This window comes from Pristiophorus japonicus, chromosome 8 (assembly GCF_044704955.1).
Source record: "Pristiophorus japonicus isolate sPriJap1 chromosome 8, sPriJap1.hap1, whole genome shotgun sequence".
NCBI lineage: Eukaryota > Metazoa > Chordata > Chondrichthyes > Pristiophoridae > Pristiophorus > Pristiophorus japonicus.
The window spans coordinates 160299372-160322498 of NC_091984.1; the positions used below are offsets into that span (position 1 = coordinate 160299372).

Consider the following 23127-nt stretch of genomic DNA (forward strand, 5'->3'; position numbering starts at 1 on the left):
ACTGTTGTGTTCAGTACTTTGTGCGATATTGTAATTAACGAAACGGGAAGAGTCACTCGGGAAATTGTGATTCGGAAAAAGAAGGATTGATTAAGAAAGGAAACAGTGACTGATTGATCAACTACAGTTGGTTCGTGTCAATATATCTCACACACCCAGACTGAGCCTGAATTAAGAGCCTTTTCAGGCCACGTGACGGCCAGGAGAAGTGGGCATAGAGAAAACATTGACCGAAAGGATTGTGAGATCAGAAGCTGTGGAAAATCTTAATCATCCAGAATGGGTGCCGGAGCAAGTAAACCACCAGCCTATTTTTCATGCTCCAGAATTGTGGTCAGTCTTCAATTGATAGATCACCAAAAATAAAATGAGTAAAATGGGCTAAGGGTGCAAACAGGCCATTTCCACCCGATGGTTCATTTAATTTAGAGAGAACAACATGTAGAGGATTGTCTTATAAACAAAGACCCAGGGGAAAAAGAAAGTAATAAAAAGGGGCCTGGGTTCCGATTCTTCGAGCCCATGGGAAAAAAATAACAGAGAAAGTAAATCAATCATATATATGGATTCAAAAATATAGCTGGCCAAATAATATGCTTTGTTGAATGAAGAGAGACTTTTGTGAATGTCTGTTTTTGAATGAGAGTACTTGTGTGATTTTGACTGCGGAATGAATGAAAGCCTGTTTGGGAAAATGTGGAGTTGTCGGTTTGTTTTAGCTCCACCCACTTTTTCAAACAGAGTGAAAGTTTTTTTTAACCCTTCGTAGTGTTGACCTGTATGTGGGAAGTTTAAGAAAGTGTGAACCTTATTGAATTACATTTTAAGTTAGAAGTGCAGGTGTGGATTCATTCGGATGATAAGTTATGGAGCTAGGAAATGCTCAAAGGATATAGGTTGTTGAGCAAAAGATAAAAACGCATGGTCCCGGCAGTTAAAAAAAAAGAGAATTTATTTGACACACTCACTTACTTGTCGAAAGAAAAACACGCAATCATTGATTACATTGGGTTGAAAGACATAAATTTAGTCTAGGAATGAGATAAAGAACAGAGAAGGGAAGTTGTAATGCATTTAAAAAAAAAAGCCTGCGTGGTCTTTCGAGGCTGCAGGCTGGGGGAGTACGCTCCCATTGCCCTTTGTGTAAAACCTTGACGCAAAAGCTTTTAAGCTCAGTCAAGAGATTTTTAAATAAAAATTGGCAGTAAGATATTTGAATTGGAATTTGAGATATTTCAAGTGATTCTCCTTGATAAACATTTTGGATGTATGGGAAAAATCTTGGGTTTGGAAGCCTTTTGAATAAAACTACACAACTACTGAGTCAGGAGCTATAGCTTAAAAGATTGTAATTTATGAGACACAGCATCATAAATTGAAGTTACAGAGCAAAAGATTAGAGTTTTTGATGTTCGGCTTCTAAACCAGAAGTTGGGCACACAATTATAAAACAAGTACTTTGCATTCTGTAATCTGTAAATCACTGTAGGCATAAATGAGAAGTCCGATTTAAAAAAAACAGTATTACCATATTTGACATTTTGTGATCCAACAAAAAGAAAAGAAACAAATACAAATACTACAAAAGGGGGGTGGCAGATTATATTTTGGCAACTTGGTATGCACCAGGTATTTTGGCAATTGCAAAACAAATCTGTGAAAATTGTGTTATCAGACAATGTATCCAGGTTGTCATGTATCTTACATTATTATATGTAACTGTATCCTAACATGCTATACATAACTGTAATAAGATATGACCTGTAACCACCAGCATACCTTACCACCAGGGGTGCACTTGCAAGAGACAGGTATATAAGGACAGGTCTCAGGCAAGTGCAGCATTCTAGAGCTGTGAAATAAAGGTGCAGGTCCAGAGTGACCTTGACTTCACTACATGCCTCGTGTGAATCTGTACTGAGGGGACAGGACTTTACAGTGGCAACGAGTTACGGGATTACAGAATCCACAGAATGGCGAACAACAGATCAGATGAAAAGTACAATGCTGGAGACAATTGGGAGGACTTTATAGAAAGGCTCCAGCAAACTTTGTAACCAAACACTGGTTGGGAGACGACAAAGCAGACAAGAGAAGAGCCCATCTCTTGACCAGCTGTGGCTCGAAAACATACGATTTAATGAAGGATCTGCTGGCACCCGAGAAACCAGCAAGCAAGTCGTTTGAAGAATTGAGCACACTGGTAAGAGACCACCTGAAGCCAGCGAGCAGCCTACACATGGCCAGACACAGGTTCTACAGCTAAAGGCGCTGTGTGGGCCAGAGCATACCCGACTTCGTGGCTTTTTCATTGAAGGAATAGGCCACGCAGGCATATTCCGAAAACTCATAGAGACCAAGAACCTGACCTTAGAGGCAGCAGCACTGGTTGCACAGACATTCTTGGTAGGGGAAGAAGAAACGAGGTTGATTTACAATGCAGGTACAACAACTAACGAAATATCGGAACAAGAAGTTCACAGCATTAAACAAGCTGCTACCCCCCCACACAGACAAAACCAGGAGAACAGGCTCTCGACAGCAGGCAGTGGTGCCAGAAGCCATCAAGGGCCACAGGAACGGCCGTTCACACCTCATCAACCCACAATGCGAGCAATCAACTACAAACTGAGAGAAGCTCAAGAGCGATCAGCCAGCTCATTCTTTGGGAACAATAGAAGCAGCTGGAGGTGTGGGGTGGGCACTCATCAAGGGGATGTCAATTTCAGCAGGCTGTTTGCAGGAACTGTGAATATACAGGGCATTTGGCCCGCATGTGCAAAAAAACAGCAATTCGGCTGGTATACGAATCGGATGGGTCGGAAAGTAGACCTGAAGGCGGTGGGGACAGTACCCGGGACACCGATGTACAGCGGGTCAACACGATCAATGGCCGCTGCTCCTACAACAGGACGCCTCCTATAATGATGAGGGTCCTACTCAACGGGATACCTGTCAAGATGGAGCTGGATACGGGAGCGAGTCAATCTCTCATGGGCGCTCAACAATTTGAACAACCGTGGCCGCATAAAAGAGACAGACCAAAACTCACAAGGGTCGACACCAAACTAGGGACCTATACCAAAGAAATCGTACCAGTCCTCGGCAGCGCCATGCTCTCTGTCACACACAAAGGGACAGTGAACCGACTTCCCCTGTGGATTGTCCCCTGAGACCCCCCAGCACTGCTGGGGCGAAGCTGGCTGGCAAAACTAAACTGGAAATGGGATGATGTCCATGCCATGTCATTAGAGGAACAGACCTCCTGCTCAACAGCGATTTGAACATCTCTTTCAGCCAGGTGTGGGCACTTTCAAAGGGGCCAAAGTCAAAATCTACATCACACAGGATGCTAGACCGGTTCATCACAAGGCCAGAGCTGTACCCTATGTGATGAGGGAAAAGATTGAACACCAACTAGACAGGCTTCTGCGGGAAGGCATTATATCACCTGTGGAATTTAGCGACTGGGCAAGTCCCATCGTCCCAGTCATGAAGCCTGATGGATCCGTACGAATCTGTGGGGACTACAAATCTATCATAAACAGAGTCTCCCTACAGGATCAGTACCCGCTGCCCAGAGTGGAGGACTTATTTGCCACATTGGCTGGAGGTAAACTTTTCTCAAAACTAGACCTCACATCTGCGTATATGACGCAAGAATTGACCGAGGAATCCAAGCTACTCACCACCATCAACACACATCGAGGCCTTTTCATGTACAATCGATGCCCATTCGGCATCAGGTCGGCAGCTGCCATATTCCAGCGCAACATGGAGAGTCTGCTCAAGTCCATCCCGGGGACGGTTGTATTTTAAGACGACATACTTATCACTGGCAGGGACACCGACTCCCATCTCCGTAATTTGGAGGAAGTACTAAAGCGGTTGGATCGGGTAGGCCTACGAGTCAAGAAATCTAAGTGCCTGTTTCTCGCACCCGAGGTTGAATTTTTGGGCAGAAGGATTGCCACTGATGGAATCCGCCCAACAGAGTCCAAAACAGAAGCAATTTGCCTGGCACCCAGGCCCCGGAGTGTCTCAGAACTGCGCGCCTTTCTCGGGCTACTCAATTACTTTGGGATCTTTATGCAGAACTTTATGCACGCTGCTGGAGCCTCTCCACGTGCTACTCAGGAAGGGGTGCGATTGGTTTTGGGGGTCGCCCAGGAACGCGCCTTCAATAAGGCATGCAACCTTCTGTGTTCCAACAGTGTTTTGACTTTCTTTGATCCAGGTAAAAAGCTAGTTCTCACATGCGATGCGTCAGCGTATGGGGTCGGGTGCGTTTTGCAACATGTCAAATTATAACCCATAGCTTATGCCTCCAGGTCACTTTCGCAGGCGGAGCGCGGGTACGGAATGGTAGAGAAGCAGGCGCTCGCGTGCGTGTACGGTGTCAAAAAGATGCACCAATACCTTTGTTAGAAACTGACCACAAGCCCCTCATGTCCCTCCTATCCGAGAGCAAGGCAATAAATGGCAACGCCTCGGCGCGAATTCAACAGTGGGCACTCATGCTGGCGTCCTACGACTATACCATAAGGCACAGACCAGGCACAGACAACTGTGCCGACGCACTCAGCAGGCTACCCCTGGCGACCACGGAAGGGTCTGACGAACAGGACTGTGAGATAGTCATGGCAATCAATGCCTTTGAGTCCACAGATTCACCCATGATGGCTCGCCAAATCAGAGCCTGGACGGCCAGCGACCCCACGTTATCCTTAGTAAAAAGATGTGTCCTAACCAGTGTATGGGCAGAGGCTCGCGATGCCTGCCCCGAGGAATTAAAACCCTTTCACAGGCGCATGCATGAGCTATCACTACAAGCAGACGGCCTGATGTGGGGCAGCCGAGTAGACATGCCTCTGCGAGGCAGAGAGGCATTTGTCCGGGAGCTCCACCGCGAGCACCCGGGGATCGTTCTCATGAAGGCCATAGCCAGATCCTACGTCTGGTGGCCTGGTATTGACGCGGACTTGGAGCTCTGCGTCCGAAGGTGCACCATTTGTGCCCAACTCAGCAATGCCCCCAGGGAGGCTCCACTGAGCCCATGGCCCTGGCCTACCAAACCGTGGTCGCGGGTGCAGGTAGACTATGCAGGCCCATTCATGGGCAAAATGTTCCTCGCAGTTGTAGATGCATTTTCAAAGTGGATCGAATGCACCATTTTAAACTCGAACAGAACCTCCACCACTGTGGAGAGCCTCGCAACCATGTTTGCAACGCACGGAATCCCTGACATATTGGTCAGTGACAATGGCCTGTGCTTCACCAGCGCAGAATTCCAAGATTTTATAATTGACCATGGCATAAATCACGTCAAGACCGCACCGTTCAAGCCGGCCTCCAACGGCCAGGCGGAGAGAGCAGTGCAAATCATTAAACAAGGCATGCTTAAAATCCAAGGTCCCACGCTACAGTGTCACCTGTCGCGACTGCTACTGGCATACAGATCTCATCCGCACTCATTGACTGGGATCCCCCCCGCGCAACTGTTGATGAAAAGGACTTTAAAAATAAGGCTTTCAATAATCCTCCCAGACATGCACGAAATTGTTGAGGCAAAGCGCCGTAAGCTGACTGAGTACCATGACAGAAATTCGAGGGGGAGATGGAATGAGATAGGGGACAAAGTGTTTGTACTAAACTATGGCAGGGGTCCCAAATGGCTTGCAGGGACAGTAACGGGCAAGGAAGGAAACAGGCTACTGGTAGTACAAATGGACAATGGCAAAACCTGCCGGAGGCATGTAGACCATGTCAAAAGCAGATTTACCAATAACACTGTGGAACCAGAGGCAGACTACAATGTGGAACTCGCACCACACCTGGTGGACAGACAGAGGGAACAACCTGAGGAAAGGGCAATCCCAACAGACAGCCCAGGCGAGTCAACAACAATCACACCAATCGAAACAGACAGCCCAGGCGAGATACCAGCAACCACACCCAAAGAAAAACAGACACCAAGGCAAACAACTGAACCACAACTCAGACGCTCCACGCGAGAGCGTAGACCACCTGAGAGACTGAACCTATAAAGACAATAAGACCTTGGGGGAGGGTGATGTCATGTATCTTACATTATTATATATAACTGAATCCTAACATGCTATACATGACTGTAATAAGATATGACCTGTAACCACCAGCATACCTTACCACCAGGGGTACACTTGCAAGAGACAGGTATATAAGGACAGGTCTCAGGCAAGTGCAGCATTCCAGAGCTGTGAAATAAAGGTGCAGGTCCAAAGTGACCTTGACTTCACTACATGCCTCATGTGAATCTGTACTCAGGGGACAGGACTTTACACAGGTAAAACGGAAAAGGTAGAATCTGCCTCCCACCCAAGTCCAATGGGGCCCTTTGTACATTTACAAATGGATTTTATTGAATTACCTATGTGCATGGGATTCAAGTACGTATTAGTTATTGTAGATGTGTTCTGTAGATTGTTAAAAAGGCCGATGCCACTACTGTTGCTAAGATTTTGTTAAAAGAAATTGTACCGGTCTTCGGAATTCTCGCAAAGCTTTCTAGTGATAATGGGTCACATTTTACGGGAACTGTTATAAAATAAATGTGTAAAACATTACAGATCAACCAACGTTTTCATTGCAGTTACCATCCGCAATCAGCCGGACTTGTTGAAAGATATAATGAAATGCTTAAAAATAAGCTGGCAAAACTGTGTAATGACACTGGACTAAAATGGGTGGAACTGCTGCCTTTAGCCTTGATGATAATGCGATCTGCAACTAACAGAACAACAGGCTTATCACCGCATGAGATAGTTATGGGACGTCCCCAACGACTACCTTTTACTGCACCATTTACTGCAAAACAAATGGACATTCATAAAATGGAAGAAAATATGTTGAATTATTGTATTGCACTAACCAAATGTATTCCAGCTTTCATTCACAGGTAAAAGAAGCCCAAGTCAAATCAGCAGAAGGGAAGTGTCATAAAGTGCCATGGAGCCTGGACATTTCGTTTACATCAAAACTTTTAAAAGAAAAAGCAGCCTACAACCAAGATTTGAAGGATCATACCAGGTCTTGCTGACAACTAATACTGCAATAAAGATAAAAGAAAGACCAACATGGATCCATGCATCCCATTGCAAGGGGGCACCCGACAAGGAATGAATAAGGAACTGTATGGACTATGGGGACTGATAGTGCTGTGCTCAACAGGATTGTGCCTTGTGTCATCAATAGTACCAGGGATAGCGGAAACACGAACAAAGGGAACTACAGGGAAATGTATTTATGGCACTGAGTCATAAGTATGCTCAAGAAAGGAACTTGTCTGACTGTTGGATATGTTCCCATGGACCTGTCCACCCCGAAGGGGGTATTCCCCTAAGATCCGTCCCCTTTAATGAATCAGAAATGGCAGAATGGTTAATAGTGCAAAATAGGACAAACTTAACTAAAGTGACAGAAACAAGGGATCTAACAGAATGGAGGTCAGCGGGATATAATCTTACAACCTTCCAGGGATGGTATCAGCCAAATTATAGTAATAGCCATCAGCCACCCTTCCTAATTATTATTCCCGGGAAAGGAAATCCTGAAGGTATAATATGCTTAGTAAGTGATGAAACTAAAGGACCAGAAGTGGGACGCAGCAAGTGTCCCCAAATGACTAAATGGCAAGCCATGACAAATCACACTGACAGGAGAAAGGTAGCAACCTTTAACTGGACTATGGTCCTTAATAAGACCTCAGGTAAAAGGTGGGACGGGGAGACCACTCGAGTATGGATGGCACGGAAGGACCAAAGACTGACGTCCTATAATTGCACCTACTTTATTTGTGGCCATAAAGCCTACCCATGGTTACCAGCCAACTGGACTGGGTCCTGTTACTTAGGATATGTGATACCCTTTATTAGGACAACAAAGACTCTAAGGGATGCCTATGGAAGTCATAGACCTAAACGGGATTTGACATGGTTAAATGAAATAGTCGAGGTAATGATACCCTCCTACGGAGTAGCATCGAACGAATGGCAATTACGGGAACTGGCTAATTTAGTAGAATCAGTAGCCAACACAACTTCCCAGGTCTTCGAAAGGGTACATGACAAAATGGTAGCTATTCGAACAGTGGCTCTCCAAAATCGTATGGCCCTAGATTATCTCCTAGCCAAGGGGGGAGGGACATGTGCATTAATTGGTGAAGAATGCTGTACGTATATCCCGGATAATTTAGAAGAGATCAGCAATCTAGCTGAATATATTAGGAAGAGGGTGATAGAGTACAAACAAACTACTGACCAGGGAAGTACCACCTTGTGGAATTGGGTATCCGGATGGCTGGGATCCCTGGGAAAATCCTTGGTACAGGGTTTGATCATGCTCTTGCTGATAATCTTTGCCTTATACCTTTTGTTTGTATTAGTTAAGTGCTGCTGCGCCAGGTTGGGAGAAACAATATTACCAACCGAAACCACTGCTAAGATTATGGTAGCAACAACTACTGAAGGTTCTTGTGTGGAAATGGAAATAGAAAGACTGTGCAAGATTAGAATGGATTAAGTTGTCCTTATAAAGGACAAAAGGAGGGAATGTGGAAATTCACTTTTAGAGTTACATTTTCTGTTAAATGTACCCTTTTGTAGTAAAACAAAATGGAATCCCAATTCTCCCAGAAGTCCCTACAGCAGACAGCATGTCTCTGTATAAACATGTTAACCTTGATTGATAACCAATTAATTTAGCAGCTTGGGAGCTATCTGTGTGAGTAAGGGAACCTTGAACAGATCCTCCAGAACAGAAAGAGCGCCCCTTTTGTTTTTAGTCTTGTACTCTCAAGTAGTAACTGTCACAATGATGAATTTTAGAAGTTCCAGATAAAACCTGTACAGATAAATAGGAAATTGAAACAAGGAACCATGTTAATTAAGATTGAAGAACTCCTTATCTGTATTTGCTGACCAGCAAGGGCAGAACTGATACACATGATGGAACTATAACGTCTTTGTCTGTTTTCTGTATAAAGCTAGTGTGTTTTTGCATTACTGTTAGAAGTCTTTGCAGAGCCTTTGATTCTGTGAGACTTTTCCTTGAATACAAGTAAATCTATTAAAGGAACATCTACCGGAGCTGTTTATGTCAGAGTTTCATTTATTTTAGTTAAGTTGAGAGTCGAGATTTCGATAGTAGACAGGGAAGATCTAATTACACATTCCAGAGCAACTGCTGGATGTGTCGTGTCCCCCAAGGGGACCAATCAGCAATCAGGGCGTCATCCAAAGGGACCAATCAGAGCTTTAGGTGTTGCAAATAAACACATCCAAAGGAGATCTACGCATGGAGGCAGAGGGCATGGCCGAGGTACTAAATGAGTACTTTGCATCTGTCTTTACCAAGGAAGAAGATACTGCCACAACCATTGTGAGAGAAAAGATAGTGGAGATACTGGGTGAGATTAAAAAACTGATAAGGAGGTACTAGAAAGGCTGTCTGTACTTAAAGTTGATCAGTCACCAGGACCGGATGGGATTCATCTTAGTACCCTGAGGGAGGTTAAGAAAGAAATCGCGGAGGTACTGGCCATAATCTTCCAATCCTCCTTAGATATGAGGGTGGTGCCAGTGGACTGGAGAATTGCAAATGTTACACCCTTGTTCAAAAAAGGGTGTAAGGATAAACTCAGCAACTACAGGCCAGTCAGTTTAACCTCGGTACTGGGGAAGCTTTTAGAAACAATAATCAGGGACAAGGTTAGCAGTCACTTGGACAAGTGTGGATGAATTAAGGAAAGCCAGCACGGATTTGTTAAAGGCAAATTGTGTTTAACTAACTTGATTGAGTTTTTTGATGAGGTAACAGGGAGGGCAATGTGGTTGATGTGGTGTATATGGATTTCCAAAAGGCGTTTGATAAAGTGCCACATAATAAGCTTGCCAGCAAAGTTGAAGCCTGTGAAATAAGATGGACAGGGGCGGCATGGATACGGAATTGGGTAAGTGACAGGAAACAGGGTAGTGGTGAATGGTTATTTTTCGGACTGGAGGAAGGTATACAGTGGTGTTCCCCAAGGGTCAGTACTGGGACCACGGCTTTTCTTGATATATATTAATGACTTGGACTTGTGAGTATGGGGCACAATTTCAAAAGTTGCAGATGATGCAAAACGTGGAAGTATAGTGAACAGTGAGAAGGATAGTGATAGACTTCAAGAGAACACAGACAGGCTGGTGGACCGGGCGGGCATGTGGCAGATGAAATTTAACGTAGAAAAGTGTGAGGTGATACATTGTGGCAGGAAGAACGAGGAGAGGCAATATAAACTAACGGGTACAATCCTAAAAGGGGTGCGTGAACAGAGGGACCTGGGGTATACATGCACAAATCGTTGAAGGTGGCAGGGCAGGTTCAGAAAGCAATTAAAAAAGCATACAGGATACTGGGCTTCATATATATAGGCATAGAAAAAAATTTGCAGGGCTACGGGGAAAGGGTGGGGGAGTGGGACTAGCTGAAGTGCTCTTGCAGAGAGCCAGCACAGGCTCGATGGGCCGAATGGCCTCCTTCTCTGCTGTAACCATTCTATGATTCTATTGTCCAGTCCCCTCCTTGTAAAGTGTGGCAAGGTGTCTGCTTTATGTTAAAGGTTCTGTATAAGTGAAAGTTTCATTACCTTAACGGAAATATTTGTAACTTCCCTGATGCATTTAAGGGAAAGCTAGATGAACACATGAGGGAGAAAGGAATAGAAGATTATGCTGATGGGATTAGATGAAGAGAAGTAGGAGGAGGTTCGCGTGGAGCATAAACACCATCATTGATCAGTTAGGCCGAAGGGCCTGTTTCTGTGCTGTAAATTCTATAGCCGGAATTTTCCGGGAGGTCAGTGGGTGGGATTGGTGGTGGGTTGGGTGGGAAATTTGATAATTCGATTCACTCCAGGTAATATCAACAAACGGCTGAGTGCACTGGATACAGCAAAGGCTGTGGGCCCTGACAACATCCTGGCTGTCGTGCTGAAGATTTGTGCAGAACTGATCGCACCTCGAGCCAAGCTGTTCCAGTACAGCTACAACATTGGCATCCAGCCAACAATGTGGAAAACTGCCCACAAGAAGCAGGACAAATTCAAACCAGCCAATTACCGCCCCATCAGTCAACTCTCAATCATCAGCACAGTGATGGAAGGTGTCATCGAAGGTGCTCTCAAGCGACACTCACTCACCAATAACTTGCTCACCGATGCCCAGTTTGGGTTCCGCCAGGACCACTCGACTCCAGACCTCATTACAGCCTTGGTCCAAACATGAACAAAAGAGCTGAATTCCAGAGGTGAGGTGAGATTGACTGCCCTCGACATCAAGGCAGCATTTGACCAAGTGTAGCATCAAGGAGCCCGAGTAAAACTGAAGTCCATGGGAATCAGGGGAAAACTCTCCAATGGCTGCAGTCATACCTAGCACAAAGGAAGATGGTTGTGGTAGTTGGAGGTCAATCATCAAAGTCCCAGGACATCGCTGCAGGAGTTCCTCGAGCAGTGTCCTAGGCCCAACCATCTTCAGTAGGTCATCCCCCTGCAAAACAGATACATCGCTTTGAGTACTGTTGAGGGGGATGACTCATCAGGGGAGGGCAGCAGCAGCCAAGTTCATGGCACCGTGGCTGGCTCTGCTGCACAGGAGGACAGGAAAAAGAGTGGGAGAGCGATAGTGATAGGGGATTCAATTGTAAGGGGAATAGATAGGCGTTTCTGCGGCCGCAACCGAGACTCCAGGATGGTATGTTGCCTCCCTGGTACAAGGGTCAAGGATGTCTCGGAGCGGGTGCAGGACATTCTGAAAAGGGAGGGTGAACATTGGTACCAACGGTATAGGTAAAAAAAGGGATGAGGTCCGACGAGACGAATTTAAGGAGTTAGGAGCTAAATTAAAACGTAGGACCTCAAAAGTACTAATCTCAGGATTACTACCAGTGCCATGTGCTAGTCAGAGTAGGAATCGCAGGATAGCTCAGATGAATACGTGGCTTGAGCAGTGGTGCAGCAGGGAGGGATTCAAATTCCTGGGGCATTGGAACCGGTTCTGGGGGAGGTAGGACCAGTACAAACCGGACGGTCTGCACCTGGGCAGGACCGGAACCAATGTCCTAGGGGGAGTGTTTGCTAGTGCTGTTGGGGATGAGTTAAACTAATATGGCAGGGGGATGGGAACCATTGCAGGGAGACAGAGGGAAACAAAATGGAGACAAAAGCAAAAGACAGAAAGGAGATGAGTAAAAGTGGAGGACAGAGAAACCCAAGGCAAAAAACAAAAAGGGCCACTGAATGTAAAGGGGCTGTAGGAGGGGTCAAAACTAAAAATCATGGTTTAAAAACTAAGATGAAAACACTCTACCTAAACGCACGCAGCATTCGAAATAAAGTAAATGAGTTGACGGCACAAATCATTACAAATGGGTATGATTTGGTGGCCATTACAGAAACGTGGTTGCAGGGTGGCCAAGACTGGGAATTAAACATACAGGGGTATCTGATGATTCGGAAAGATAGACAAGAAGGGAAAGGAGGTGGGGTAGCTCTGTTAATCAGGGCAGTTGTGAGAGACGATATTGGCTCTAATGAACAAAATGTTGAATCATTGTGGGTGGAGATTAGAAATAGTAAGGGGAAAAAGTCACTGGTGGGCGTAGTTTATAGGACCCCAAATAATAACTTCACGGTGGGGCGGGCAATAATCAAGGGAATAATAGAGGCATGTGAAAAAGGAACGGCAGTAATCATGGGGGATTTTAACCTGCATATCGATTGGTCAAATCAAATTGCACGGGGTAGCCTTGAGGAGGAATTCATAGAATGCATACGGGATTGTTTCTTAGAACAGTATGTTACAGAACCTACAAGGGAGCAAGCTATCTTAGATCTGGTCCTGTGTAATGAGACAGGAATAATAAACGATCTCCTAGTAAAAGATCCTCTCGGAATGAGTGATCACAGTATGGTTGAATTTGTAATACAGATTGAGGATGAGGAAGTAGTGTCTCAAACGAGCGTACTATGCTTAAACAGAGGGGACTACAGTGGGATGAGGGCAGAATTGGCTAAAGTAGACTAGCAACACAGACTAAACGGTGGCACAATTGAGGAACAGTGGAGGACTTTTAAGGAGCTCTTTCATAGTGCTCAACAAAAATATATTCCAGTGAAAAAGAAGGGCGGTAAGAGAAGGGATAACCAGCCGTGGATAACCAAGGAAATAAAGGAGAGTATCAAATTAAAAACCAATGCGTATAAGGTGGCCAAGGTTAGTGGGAAAATAGAAGATTGGGAAAATTTTAAACGATGGCAAAGAATGACTAAGAAAGCAATAAAGAAAGGAAAGATAGATTACGAAGGTAAACTTGCGCAAAACATAAAAACGGATAGTAAAAGCTTTTACAGATATATAAAACGGAAAAGAGTGACTAAATTAAATGTTGGTCCCTTAGAAGATGAGAAGGGGGATTTAATAATGGGAAATGTGGAAATGGCTGAGACCTTAAACAATTATTTTGCTTCGGTCTTCACAGTGGAAGACACAGAAACCATGCCAGGAATTGCTGGTCACAGGAATGTGGGAAGGGAGGACCTTGAGACAATCACTATCACTAGGGGGTAGTGCTGGACAGGCTAATGGGACTCAAGGTAGACAAGTCCCCTGGTCCTGATGAAATGCATCCCAGGGTATTAAAAGAGATGGCGGAAGTTATAGCAGATGCATTCGTTATAATCTATCAAAATTCTCTGGGCTCTGGGGAGGTACCCGCAGATTGGAAAGCAGCTAATGTAACGCCTCTGTTTAAAAAGGGGGGCAGACAAAACTATTGGCCGGTTAGTTTAACATCTGTAGTGGGGAAAATGCTTGAAATGATCATTAAGGAAGAAATAGCGGGACATCTAGATAGGAATAGTGCAATCAAGCAGACGCAGCATGGATTCATGAAGGGGAAATCATGTTTAACTAATTTACTGGAATTCTTTGAGGATATAACGAGCATGGTGGATAGAGGTGTACCGATGGATGTGGTGTATTTAGATTTTCAAAAGGCATTCGATAAGGTGCCACACAAAAGGTTACTGCAGAAGATAAAGGTACATGGAGTCAGTGGAAATGTATTAGCATAGATGGAGAATTGGCTGGCTAACAGAAAGCAGAGATTCGGGATAAATGGGTCCTTTTTGAGTTGGAAATCGGTGGTTAGTGGTGTGCCACAGGGATCGGTGCTGGGACCACAACTGTTTACAATATACATAGATGACCTGGAAGAGGGGACAGAGTGTAGTGTAACAAAATTTGCAGATGACACAAAGATTAGTGGGAAAGCGGGTTGTGTAGAGGACACACAGAGGCTGCAAAGAGATTTAGATATATTAAGCGAATGGGCTAAGGTTTGGCAGATGGAATACAATGTCGGAAAGTGTGAGGTCATCCACCTTGGGAAAAGGGAAATTTATTTGAATGGGGAGAAATTACAACATGCTGCGGTGCAGAGGGACCTGGGGGTCCTTGTGCATGAATCCCAAAAAGTTAATTTGCAGGTGCAGCAGGTAATCAGGAAGGCGAATGGAATGTTGGCTTTCCTTTTTATATACCTGTCGAAGCTCTTCCTGTCTGTTTTTATAATTCTTGCCAGTTTACTCTCATAAGCTATCTTCACTCTATCATTTTTTTAATCATCCTTTGCTGGATTTCTAAAAATTTCCCAATCCTCTGGCCTTCCACTGTTCTTTGCAACATTGTATGCCTTTGCTTTCAATTTGATACCATCCTTTAATTCCTTCGTTAGCCACGGATGCTTCATTGGCACTATGGGCTGAATGGCCCCTTCTGTGCTGTCTTATGTTTAAGTAGACTCACAGTGTGATTGGTAGCCCAGCTGCCCTGTGCACTGAATGTACCATCCTGCCCTATGATGTATTTCACAAACTGATACTCAACAATCTTAATAAACGCCTTTTCAACTGGAGCTTGCAGCCTGCAGCTGTATGAAAGGTTGAGAGATATGATGCACAGGAGCAGTCACAGACAGTGGTGTATTCAGGCCCAGCACGATGCAGTGTGTTAACAATCAAGCTGGGCACTTCGCTGGATTTTTCGACCCATATGCAAGTGGGATTTAATGAAACAACCTCCCTCCTCCTTTCCAACCCAGGAACAGCCTGATCACATGATAGAAAAGGCAAACACTTTCAGAAATACAACTGAACAGGTGCTGGGCTTGGCAAGCTAACCATTTGTAAATTTCATTGATCTTCCAATGTGTTTCACAAGAAACCCAAAATTAACATTACGCAGACGGTTTACAAGTATCGTATCACCAGGAAACAGTCTATTATTAAGACACTTTCGCTTTCAATAACAGTAATACACTCTGCAGAATTGGGACAAACATAAACATACTGTCTGAAATTAAATCAAACACCAACAGGTACAGCTTTTAAAATGCTCAGATTCTAAACTCACCCACTTACAAACTCTTTGTCCAAAGTGCTTTGTCCTTTCTCTGTTGAAGAAAACAGACTGAGCAATATACTTCCTGCTTTGCGACAAGTGTCAGCCTGGGTTATGTGCTGACGTCTTTGAAGTTGGACTGTGAACCCACAACCTTCTGACTCCGCGGTGAGAGTGATACCATCATCATCATCATAGGCAGTCCCTCGGAATCGAGGAAGACTTGCTTCCACTCCTGAAGTGAGTTCTTTGGTGGCTGAACAGTCCAATACGAGAGCCACAGTCCCTGTCACAGGTGGGACAGATAGTCGTTGAGTGAAGGGTGAGTGGGACTGGTTTGCTGCACGCTCTTTCCGCTGCCTGCTCTCGGCGATGAGACTCGAGGTGCTCAACGTCCTCCTGGATGCACTTCCTCCACTTAGAGCGGTCTTGGGCCAGGGACTCCCAGGTGTCAGTGGGGATGTCACACTTTATCAGGGAGGCTTTGAGGGTGTCCTTATAGCGTTTCCTCTGCGCACCTTTGGCTCGTTTGCCATGAAGGAGCTCTGAGTAGAGCACTTGCTTTGGGAGTCTCGTGTCTGGCATGCAAACTATGTGGCCTGCCCAGCGGAGCTGATCGAGTGTGGTCAGTGCTTCAATGCTGGGGATGTTGGCCTGGTCGAGGACGCTGACGTTGGTACGCCTGTCCTCCCAGGGGATTTGTAGGATCTTGCGGAGACATCGTTGGTGATATTTCTCCAGCAACTGCTGTACATGGTCCATGTCTCTGAGCCATACAGGAGGGCAGGTATTACTACAACCCTGTAGACCATGAGCTTAGTGAGAGTGATACCAACTGGCTCATAGCCCTGTTGGCGGCAAGAGTTCGTAGAGGCCCAAGAGAGGCGTGAGTTCCAGGCCCAGGAAAGGCAAGGGCCCAGGGGCAGCACGGGCCAGCCCATACTGCGTTATGTGTGCACACTAGATCCGTGCAGCAGAGCTGATCCCCAGTTGTCTTGGTTAATCCTTGCCACTGGACCAAGACCTAGCTCTGTCAAGCCCATGTGGTGGCTGGTGTGCAATGGTCACCATACGTTAAAAAAATCCACTCACAGATATCTTCCACCCTTCAACATGTAGTTCGGGATCTGGAATATTAGGTCATCCTCGCTTCGAGGGACTGCCTATGGTGAGCCCTAAGTGGAGCAAGAGCATCCGGGAGGGCGCTGAGCACCTCAAGTCTCATCGCTGAGAGCATGCAGAAACCAAGCGCAGGCAGTGGAAGGAGCATGCGGCAAACCAGTCCCACCCTCCCATACCCTCAACGACTGTCTGTCCCATCTGTGACAGAGACTGTAATTCCCGTATTGGACTGTTCAGTCACCTAAAAACTCACTTTTAGAGTGGAAGCAAATTTTCCTCAATTTCGAGGGACTGCCTATGATGATGAGCTTTATAGGTAAGTCAGTTTCCACATGTACGCCCAGCTCTACCTCACCATCACTTCTCTCGACCCCTCCACGGTCTCTAAATTGTCAGATTACTTGTCCGACATACAGTTCTGGACGAGCAGAAATATTCTCCAATTGAATATGGGGAAGACCGAAGCCATTGCTTTCAGCCCCCGCCACAAACTCTGTTCCCTAGGCACTGACTCCATCCCTCTCCCCAACTCCTGTCTGGGGCTGAACCAGACTGTTTGCAACCTTGGTGTCATATTTGACCCTGAAATAAGCTTTTGACCAGATATCCGCAGCATTACTAAGACTGCCTATTCCAACCTCCGTAACATTGCCTGTCTCTGCCCTTATTTCATCTCATCTGTAAACTAGAGGCGATCCAAAACTCGGCTGCCTGTATCCTAACTCGCACCAAGTCCCGCTCACCCATCGCCCCTGTGCTCACCGACCTACATTGGCTTCCAGTTAAGCAATGCCGCGAACTCAAAATTCTCATCCTTATTTTCAAATGGCTCCATGCCCTCGCCCCACCCTATCTGCTCCAGCCCCACAACCCCCCCCCCGAGATGTCTGCTCTCCTCTAATTCTGCCCTCTTGAGCCTCTCTGATTGTAATCGCTCAAACATTGGTGGCCGTGCCTTCTGCTGCCTAGGTCCCAAGCTCTGGAACTCCCTGCCTAAACCTCTCCGCCTTTCTGCCTCTCTTTCCTCCTTCAAGACGCTCCTTAAAACGTACCTCTTTGACCAAGCTTTTGGTCACCTGCGTTAATTTCTACTTATGCAGCTCGGTGTCAAATTTTTTGCGCATAATACTCCTGTGAAGCGCCTATGGCGGATTCACTATGTTAAAAGCGCTATATACAGGCAACTCTCGATTATCCGTACATGGATCTAACGGAGAACTCGCTGCAGCGGCACTTTTAAAAACTGTGATTCTGTCCCGTGTACAGCTGCATACGACATTAAACCCACCCCACACACAGTCCTGCACTGACACACAGCATTATCACTACACATAGAGGAAGGACTTTATTTTATAATAAAGTTTAATACTGTCTCGACCGTAAAGGAATCCTTGTAGAGCAATCAAATTAACTCAGACCTGGACAGTCTGTTCGCTCATACTGCAACCCATCCTCACGTTAACAGGTCGAAGGCATTGCTCCCAACCCCACTCTTTTAGGGCACTGTCCAGATCATCACGTTGAAAGCAAATTCAGTGGGGCAAAAGATTTATCCAACTCTTCCTCCCTTCCCTGCCGTCTTTCCGTTTTCTGATCTTAGTGCTCTTGTGCAATCTGGAGTATCACTGAGGGTGCCGCCTCCGGGGTAAGTAAAGCCGAGTCTCATTCGACCTCCAGCGGTTGAAGCCTTTATACTGGTCATTTTAAGAAAAAGTAGACACAGTATAACATGAGTCTCTTCACTTTATATTAAAATGAATAGGTGGACAATCCCATTCTGGAGTGCACAGAAGCAGAAAAGCATCAAAGTACTGTATAAATTTGGGACCCAAACATTCTCGGCAAGTACATGCACTCGCCCTAGCGGCAAAATTGTTTACCCGGAATAGCCCGATCTCCGAGGGCCCCGGATAATCGAGAGTTGCCTGTAAATACAAGTTGTTGTTGTTGTTGTTGTCAGTAACAAGCACCTGTGTAAACGTTGAAATATTGTAAAAGTTGAGGTATTATAGATGATCAAACTTGGATCTTCTCATGACAAGTAACGTATGAAGCAGCGCCCGTGTCCAACACGTGTGTTGCCTGCCAACCTGTGCCATATATCTTTCTCCATCTACCTTCTCCAAGGTAAGCATTGCCCTCTCCTCCATCCTCAGTCCTCTGGCTTGGAACCCCGTGAGACTCTTCCTCATGACCCCTTAGAGGATGAGACTGGGGAATTAGTAATGGGGAACATGGAGATGGCAGAAACTCTGAACAAATGTTTTGTATCAGTCTTTACAGTAGAGGACACTAATAATATTCCAACAGTGGATAGTCTAGGGGCTAAGGGGGAGGAACTTAACACAATCACAATCACTAAGTAGGTGGTACTCAGTAAGATAATGGGACTAAAGGCAGATAAATCCCCTGGACCTGATCCCCTAGGGTCTTAAGAAAAGTAGCGGCAGGGATTGTGGATGCATTGGTTGTAATTTACCAAAATTCCCTGGATTCCGGAAAACTGCAAATGTAACGCCCCTATTTAAGAAAGGAGGCAGACAAAAAGCAGGAAACTATAGACCAGTTAGCCTAACATCTGTGGTTGGGAAAATGTTGGAGTCCATTATTAAAGAAGCAGTAACAGGACATTTGGAAAAGCAAAATTCAGTCAGGCAGAGTCAGCATGGATTTATGACGAGGAAGTCATGTTTGACAGATTTGCTGGAATTCTTTGAGGATGTAACGAACAGGGTGGATAAAGGGGAACCAGTGGATGTGGTGTATTTGGACTTCCAGAAGGCATTTGACAAGGTGCCACACAAAAGGTTACTGCACAAGATAAAAATGCACGGCGTTGGGGGTAATATATCAGCATAGATAGAGGATTGGCTAACGAACAGAAAACAGAGACTCGGGATAAATGGTTCATTCTCAGGTTGGCAATCAGTAGCTAGTGGGGTGCCGCAGGGATCAGTGCTGGGACCCCAACTATTTACAATCTATATTAACGACTTGGAAGAAGGGACCGAGTGTAATGCAGCCAAGTTTGCTGATGATACAAAGATGAGAGGAAAAGCAATATGTGAGGAGGACACAAAAAATCTACAAAAGGACATAGACAGGCTAAGTGAGTGAGCAAAAATTTGGCAGATGGAGTATAATGTTGGAAAGTGTGAAGTTATGCACTTTGGCAGAAAAAAAATCAAAGAGCATGTCATTATTTAAATGGAGAAAGATTGCAAAGTGCTGCAGTACAACGGGACCTGGGGGTACTTGTGCATGAAACACAAAAGGATAGTATGCAGGTACAGCAAGTGATCAGGAAGGTCAATGGAATCTTGGCCTTTATTGCAAAGGGGATGGAGTATAAAAGCAGGGAAGTCTTGCCTACAGTTGTACAGGGTATTGGTGAGGCCACACCTAGAATACTGCGTGCAGTTTTGGTTTCCATATTTACGAAAGGATATACTTGCTTTGGAGGCAGTTCCGAGAAGGTTCACAAGGTTGATTCTGGAGATGAGGGGGTTGATTTATGAGGAAAGGTTGAGTAGGTTGGGCCTCTACTCATTGGAATTCAGAAGAATGAGAGGTGATCTTTGCTATGCTCATAATAAAGGATGAAACTGAGTACTGTGTACAATGAGCAAGTGTGACCTTAGCTCCTTTAATAAGACTCCAGAGTGCAGGTACCTCGTGGGTGGCCTGCTTATATACCGTGCTCCCAAGGGATTCTGGGATCCCTTGGGACTCCAACAGGTAGGCACTCTGGTCGTAGTGTAATACAGGTTACAAGGGGTTAAATACATAACAACACTCCCCCGTGAAGTCAATAGTACACTTATTTACAAGGTGAGACGATCTGGGGCTTTTCATTCCCTTGTCGATTGTCTCGGTACAAATGCGGATGTGGGTGGGTTGGTCAGTTCTTCACTGGGTTGTTGGGCAGCCGGCCTTGCTGGGCTGCTGGGGATGGTGAGTTTGGCTTTGTAGTCAACCATGATGTCAGTTGCCACTTGTGTGTGTGTTGGAGGGTCAAAGTTGGTGGTGTCTTCTTCGGGTTGCTCGTAGCTGCTGGTGAACCGCAATTTGATTTGGTCCAAATGTTTTTGAAACACCCTACTCCCCTCTTTGGCTGTGACCGTGCCAGTGAGCCATTTGGGACCATGTCCATAATTGAGCACAAACACAGGATCATTGATCTCAATATTGCGTGACAAATTTGCGCGATCATGGTACACCCTTTGTTGATGCCGCTTGCCCTCCACGTGATCATGGAAATCAGGGTGGACAAGAGAGAGCCTTGTTTTTAGCGCCCTTTTCATGAGCAGCTCAGTTGGGGAAACCCCGGTAAGTGAGTGGGGTCTGGTGAAGTAGCTGAGCAGCACTCGGGACAGCCGGGTCTGCAGGGTGCCTTCCGACACACGTTTCAAGCTTTGCTTGATGGTCTGAACTGCCCGTTCTGCCTGCAGTTGGATGCGGAATTGAACGGGGCAGATGTGACGTGTTTGATCCTATTGCGGGTCATGAATTCTTTGAATTCAGCACTGGTGAAGCACGGCCCATTGTCGCTGACTTGGACATCAGGCAAGCCATGCGTGGCCAACATGGCTCGTAGGCTTTCAATAGTGGCCGTGTACGTGCTTACAAACATTATTGCACATTCAATCCATTTTGAATAAGCGTCCATGACAACCAAAAACATTTTGCCTAGAAATAGTCCATGTGGATCCTCGACCACGGTTTGGAGGGCCACGACCACAAACTTAGCGGTGCCTCTCTGGGTGCATTGCTCAGCTGAGAGCAAGTGTTGCACTGGCACATACATGACTCTATGTCTGAGTCGATGCCAGGCCACCACACATGGGATCTGGCTAGGGCTTTCATCATTACAATGCCCAGGTGGGTGCTGTGCAGTTCACATATGAACGTATCTCTGTCTTTCTTGGGCAAGATCACGCGATTGCCCCACAACAGACAGTCCGCCTGCAGGGACATTTCATCGTCTTTGCGCCTGTGGAATGGCTTAATCGCCTCCTGCATCTCCGCTGGGACACTGGACCAGCTCCCATGGAGGACACAGTTTTTTACCAAGGACAGTAAGGGACCCTGGCTGGTCCAGGTCCTCATCTGGTGGGTAACGGGGGACTTTTCATTCTCGAATGCCTCCATGACCATGAGCAAGTCTGCTGGCTGTGCTATTTCCACCCCAGTGGTGGGCAATGGCAGCAGACTGAGAGCATCTGCGCAGTTCCCTGTGCCCGGTCTGTGGCGCATTACATAGTTGTATGCCGACAGCGTGAGCGCCCATCTTTGGATGCGGGCAGAGGCATTGGTGTTAATCCCTTTGCTCTCAAAGAACAGCGATATGAACGGCTTGTGGTCAGTTTCAAGCTCAGTTTCAAACTTGAAGCCAAATAAGTACTGGTGCATTTTTTTTACCCTGTAAACGCATGCCAAAGCCTCTTTTTCAATCATGCTGTAGGCCCTTTCGACCTTGGACAATCTCCTGGACGCATAAGCGAACGGTTGCAAGATCCCCGATTCGTTAGCCTGTTATAACACACACCGGACCCCATATGACGACGCATCGCAAGCTAGCACTAATCTTTTACAAGGGTTATACAGGGCAAGCAGTTTGTTTGAATACAACAGATTTCTGGCTTTCTTAAAGACAGCCTCTTGTGAATTCCCCCATACCCAGTCATCTCCCTTGCACAGTAGCGTATGTAGGGGTGCTTAACCCGGGTAGGGAATTACCCAAATAGTTAAGGAGTCCCAGGAACGACCGCAGCTCCCTCACGTTCTGTGGTCTCGGCGCATTCTTGATGGCCTTCATCTTGGCGTTGGTGGGTCTGATGCCGTCTGCCGCGATTCTTCTTCCCAAGAACTCGACTTCCTGTGCCAGGAAAACACACTTCGAGCGTTTCAACCTGAGCCCCACGTGATCCAACCGACTAAGAACCTCTTCCAGATTCTTCAAGTGCTCAATGGTGTCCCGACCTGTAACCAGTATGTTGTCCTGGAAAACCACGGTGTAAGGAACAGACTTTAGCAGGCTCTCCATGTTCCGTTGGAAGATTGCCGTGGCCGACTGAATCCCGAACGGGCACCTGTTATAGATGAATAGACCTTTGTGCGTGTTGATGCAGGTGAGGCCTTTCGAAGACTCCTCCAGCTCCTGCGTCATGTCAGGTCCAGCTTGGTGAACGTCTTCCCTCCAGCCAGGGTCGCAAATAGGTCATCTGCCTTGGGTAGCGGGTACTGGTACTGTGGTGAAAAACGGTTAATTGTTACTTTATAGTCCCCGCAAATTCTAACCGTGCCATCCTCTTTTAGTACCGGGACAGTCGGACAATCAGACTAGCCCACTTGTTGAATTCCATCAGCGCGATGATGCCTTCTTGCTTCAGCATGTCCAGCTCAATTTCCACTTTCTCTCGCATCATATATGGTACCGCCCGAGCCTTGTGGTGGATGGGTCACGTACCAGGAACCAAATCGATCTGCACTTTCGCCCCCGAGAAGCTTCCAATGCTTGGCTCGA

The 23127-nt window shown here is 46.1% G+C and overlaps 1 protein-coding gene across 1 annotated transcript in view; it reads right to left on the reverse strand.

The window, feature by feature from the left end:
* The window catches only part of LOC139268785 (2-5A-dependent ribonuclease-like), a 52338-nt gene extending 36780 nt beyond the window's left edge, over window positions 1–15558 (reverse strand). The window contains exon 1 of the mRNA XM_070887477.1: window positions 15492–15558. The gene's annotated coding sequence lies outside the window, so the exon portion shown is untranslated. The remainder of the gene's footprint in view (window positions 1–15491) is intronic.
* Between the last annotated feature and the right edge of the window lie 7569 nt (window positions 15559–23127).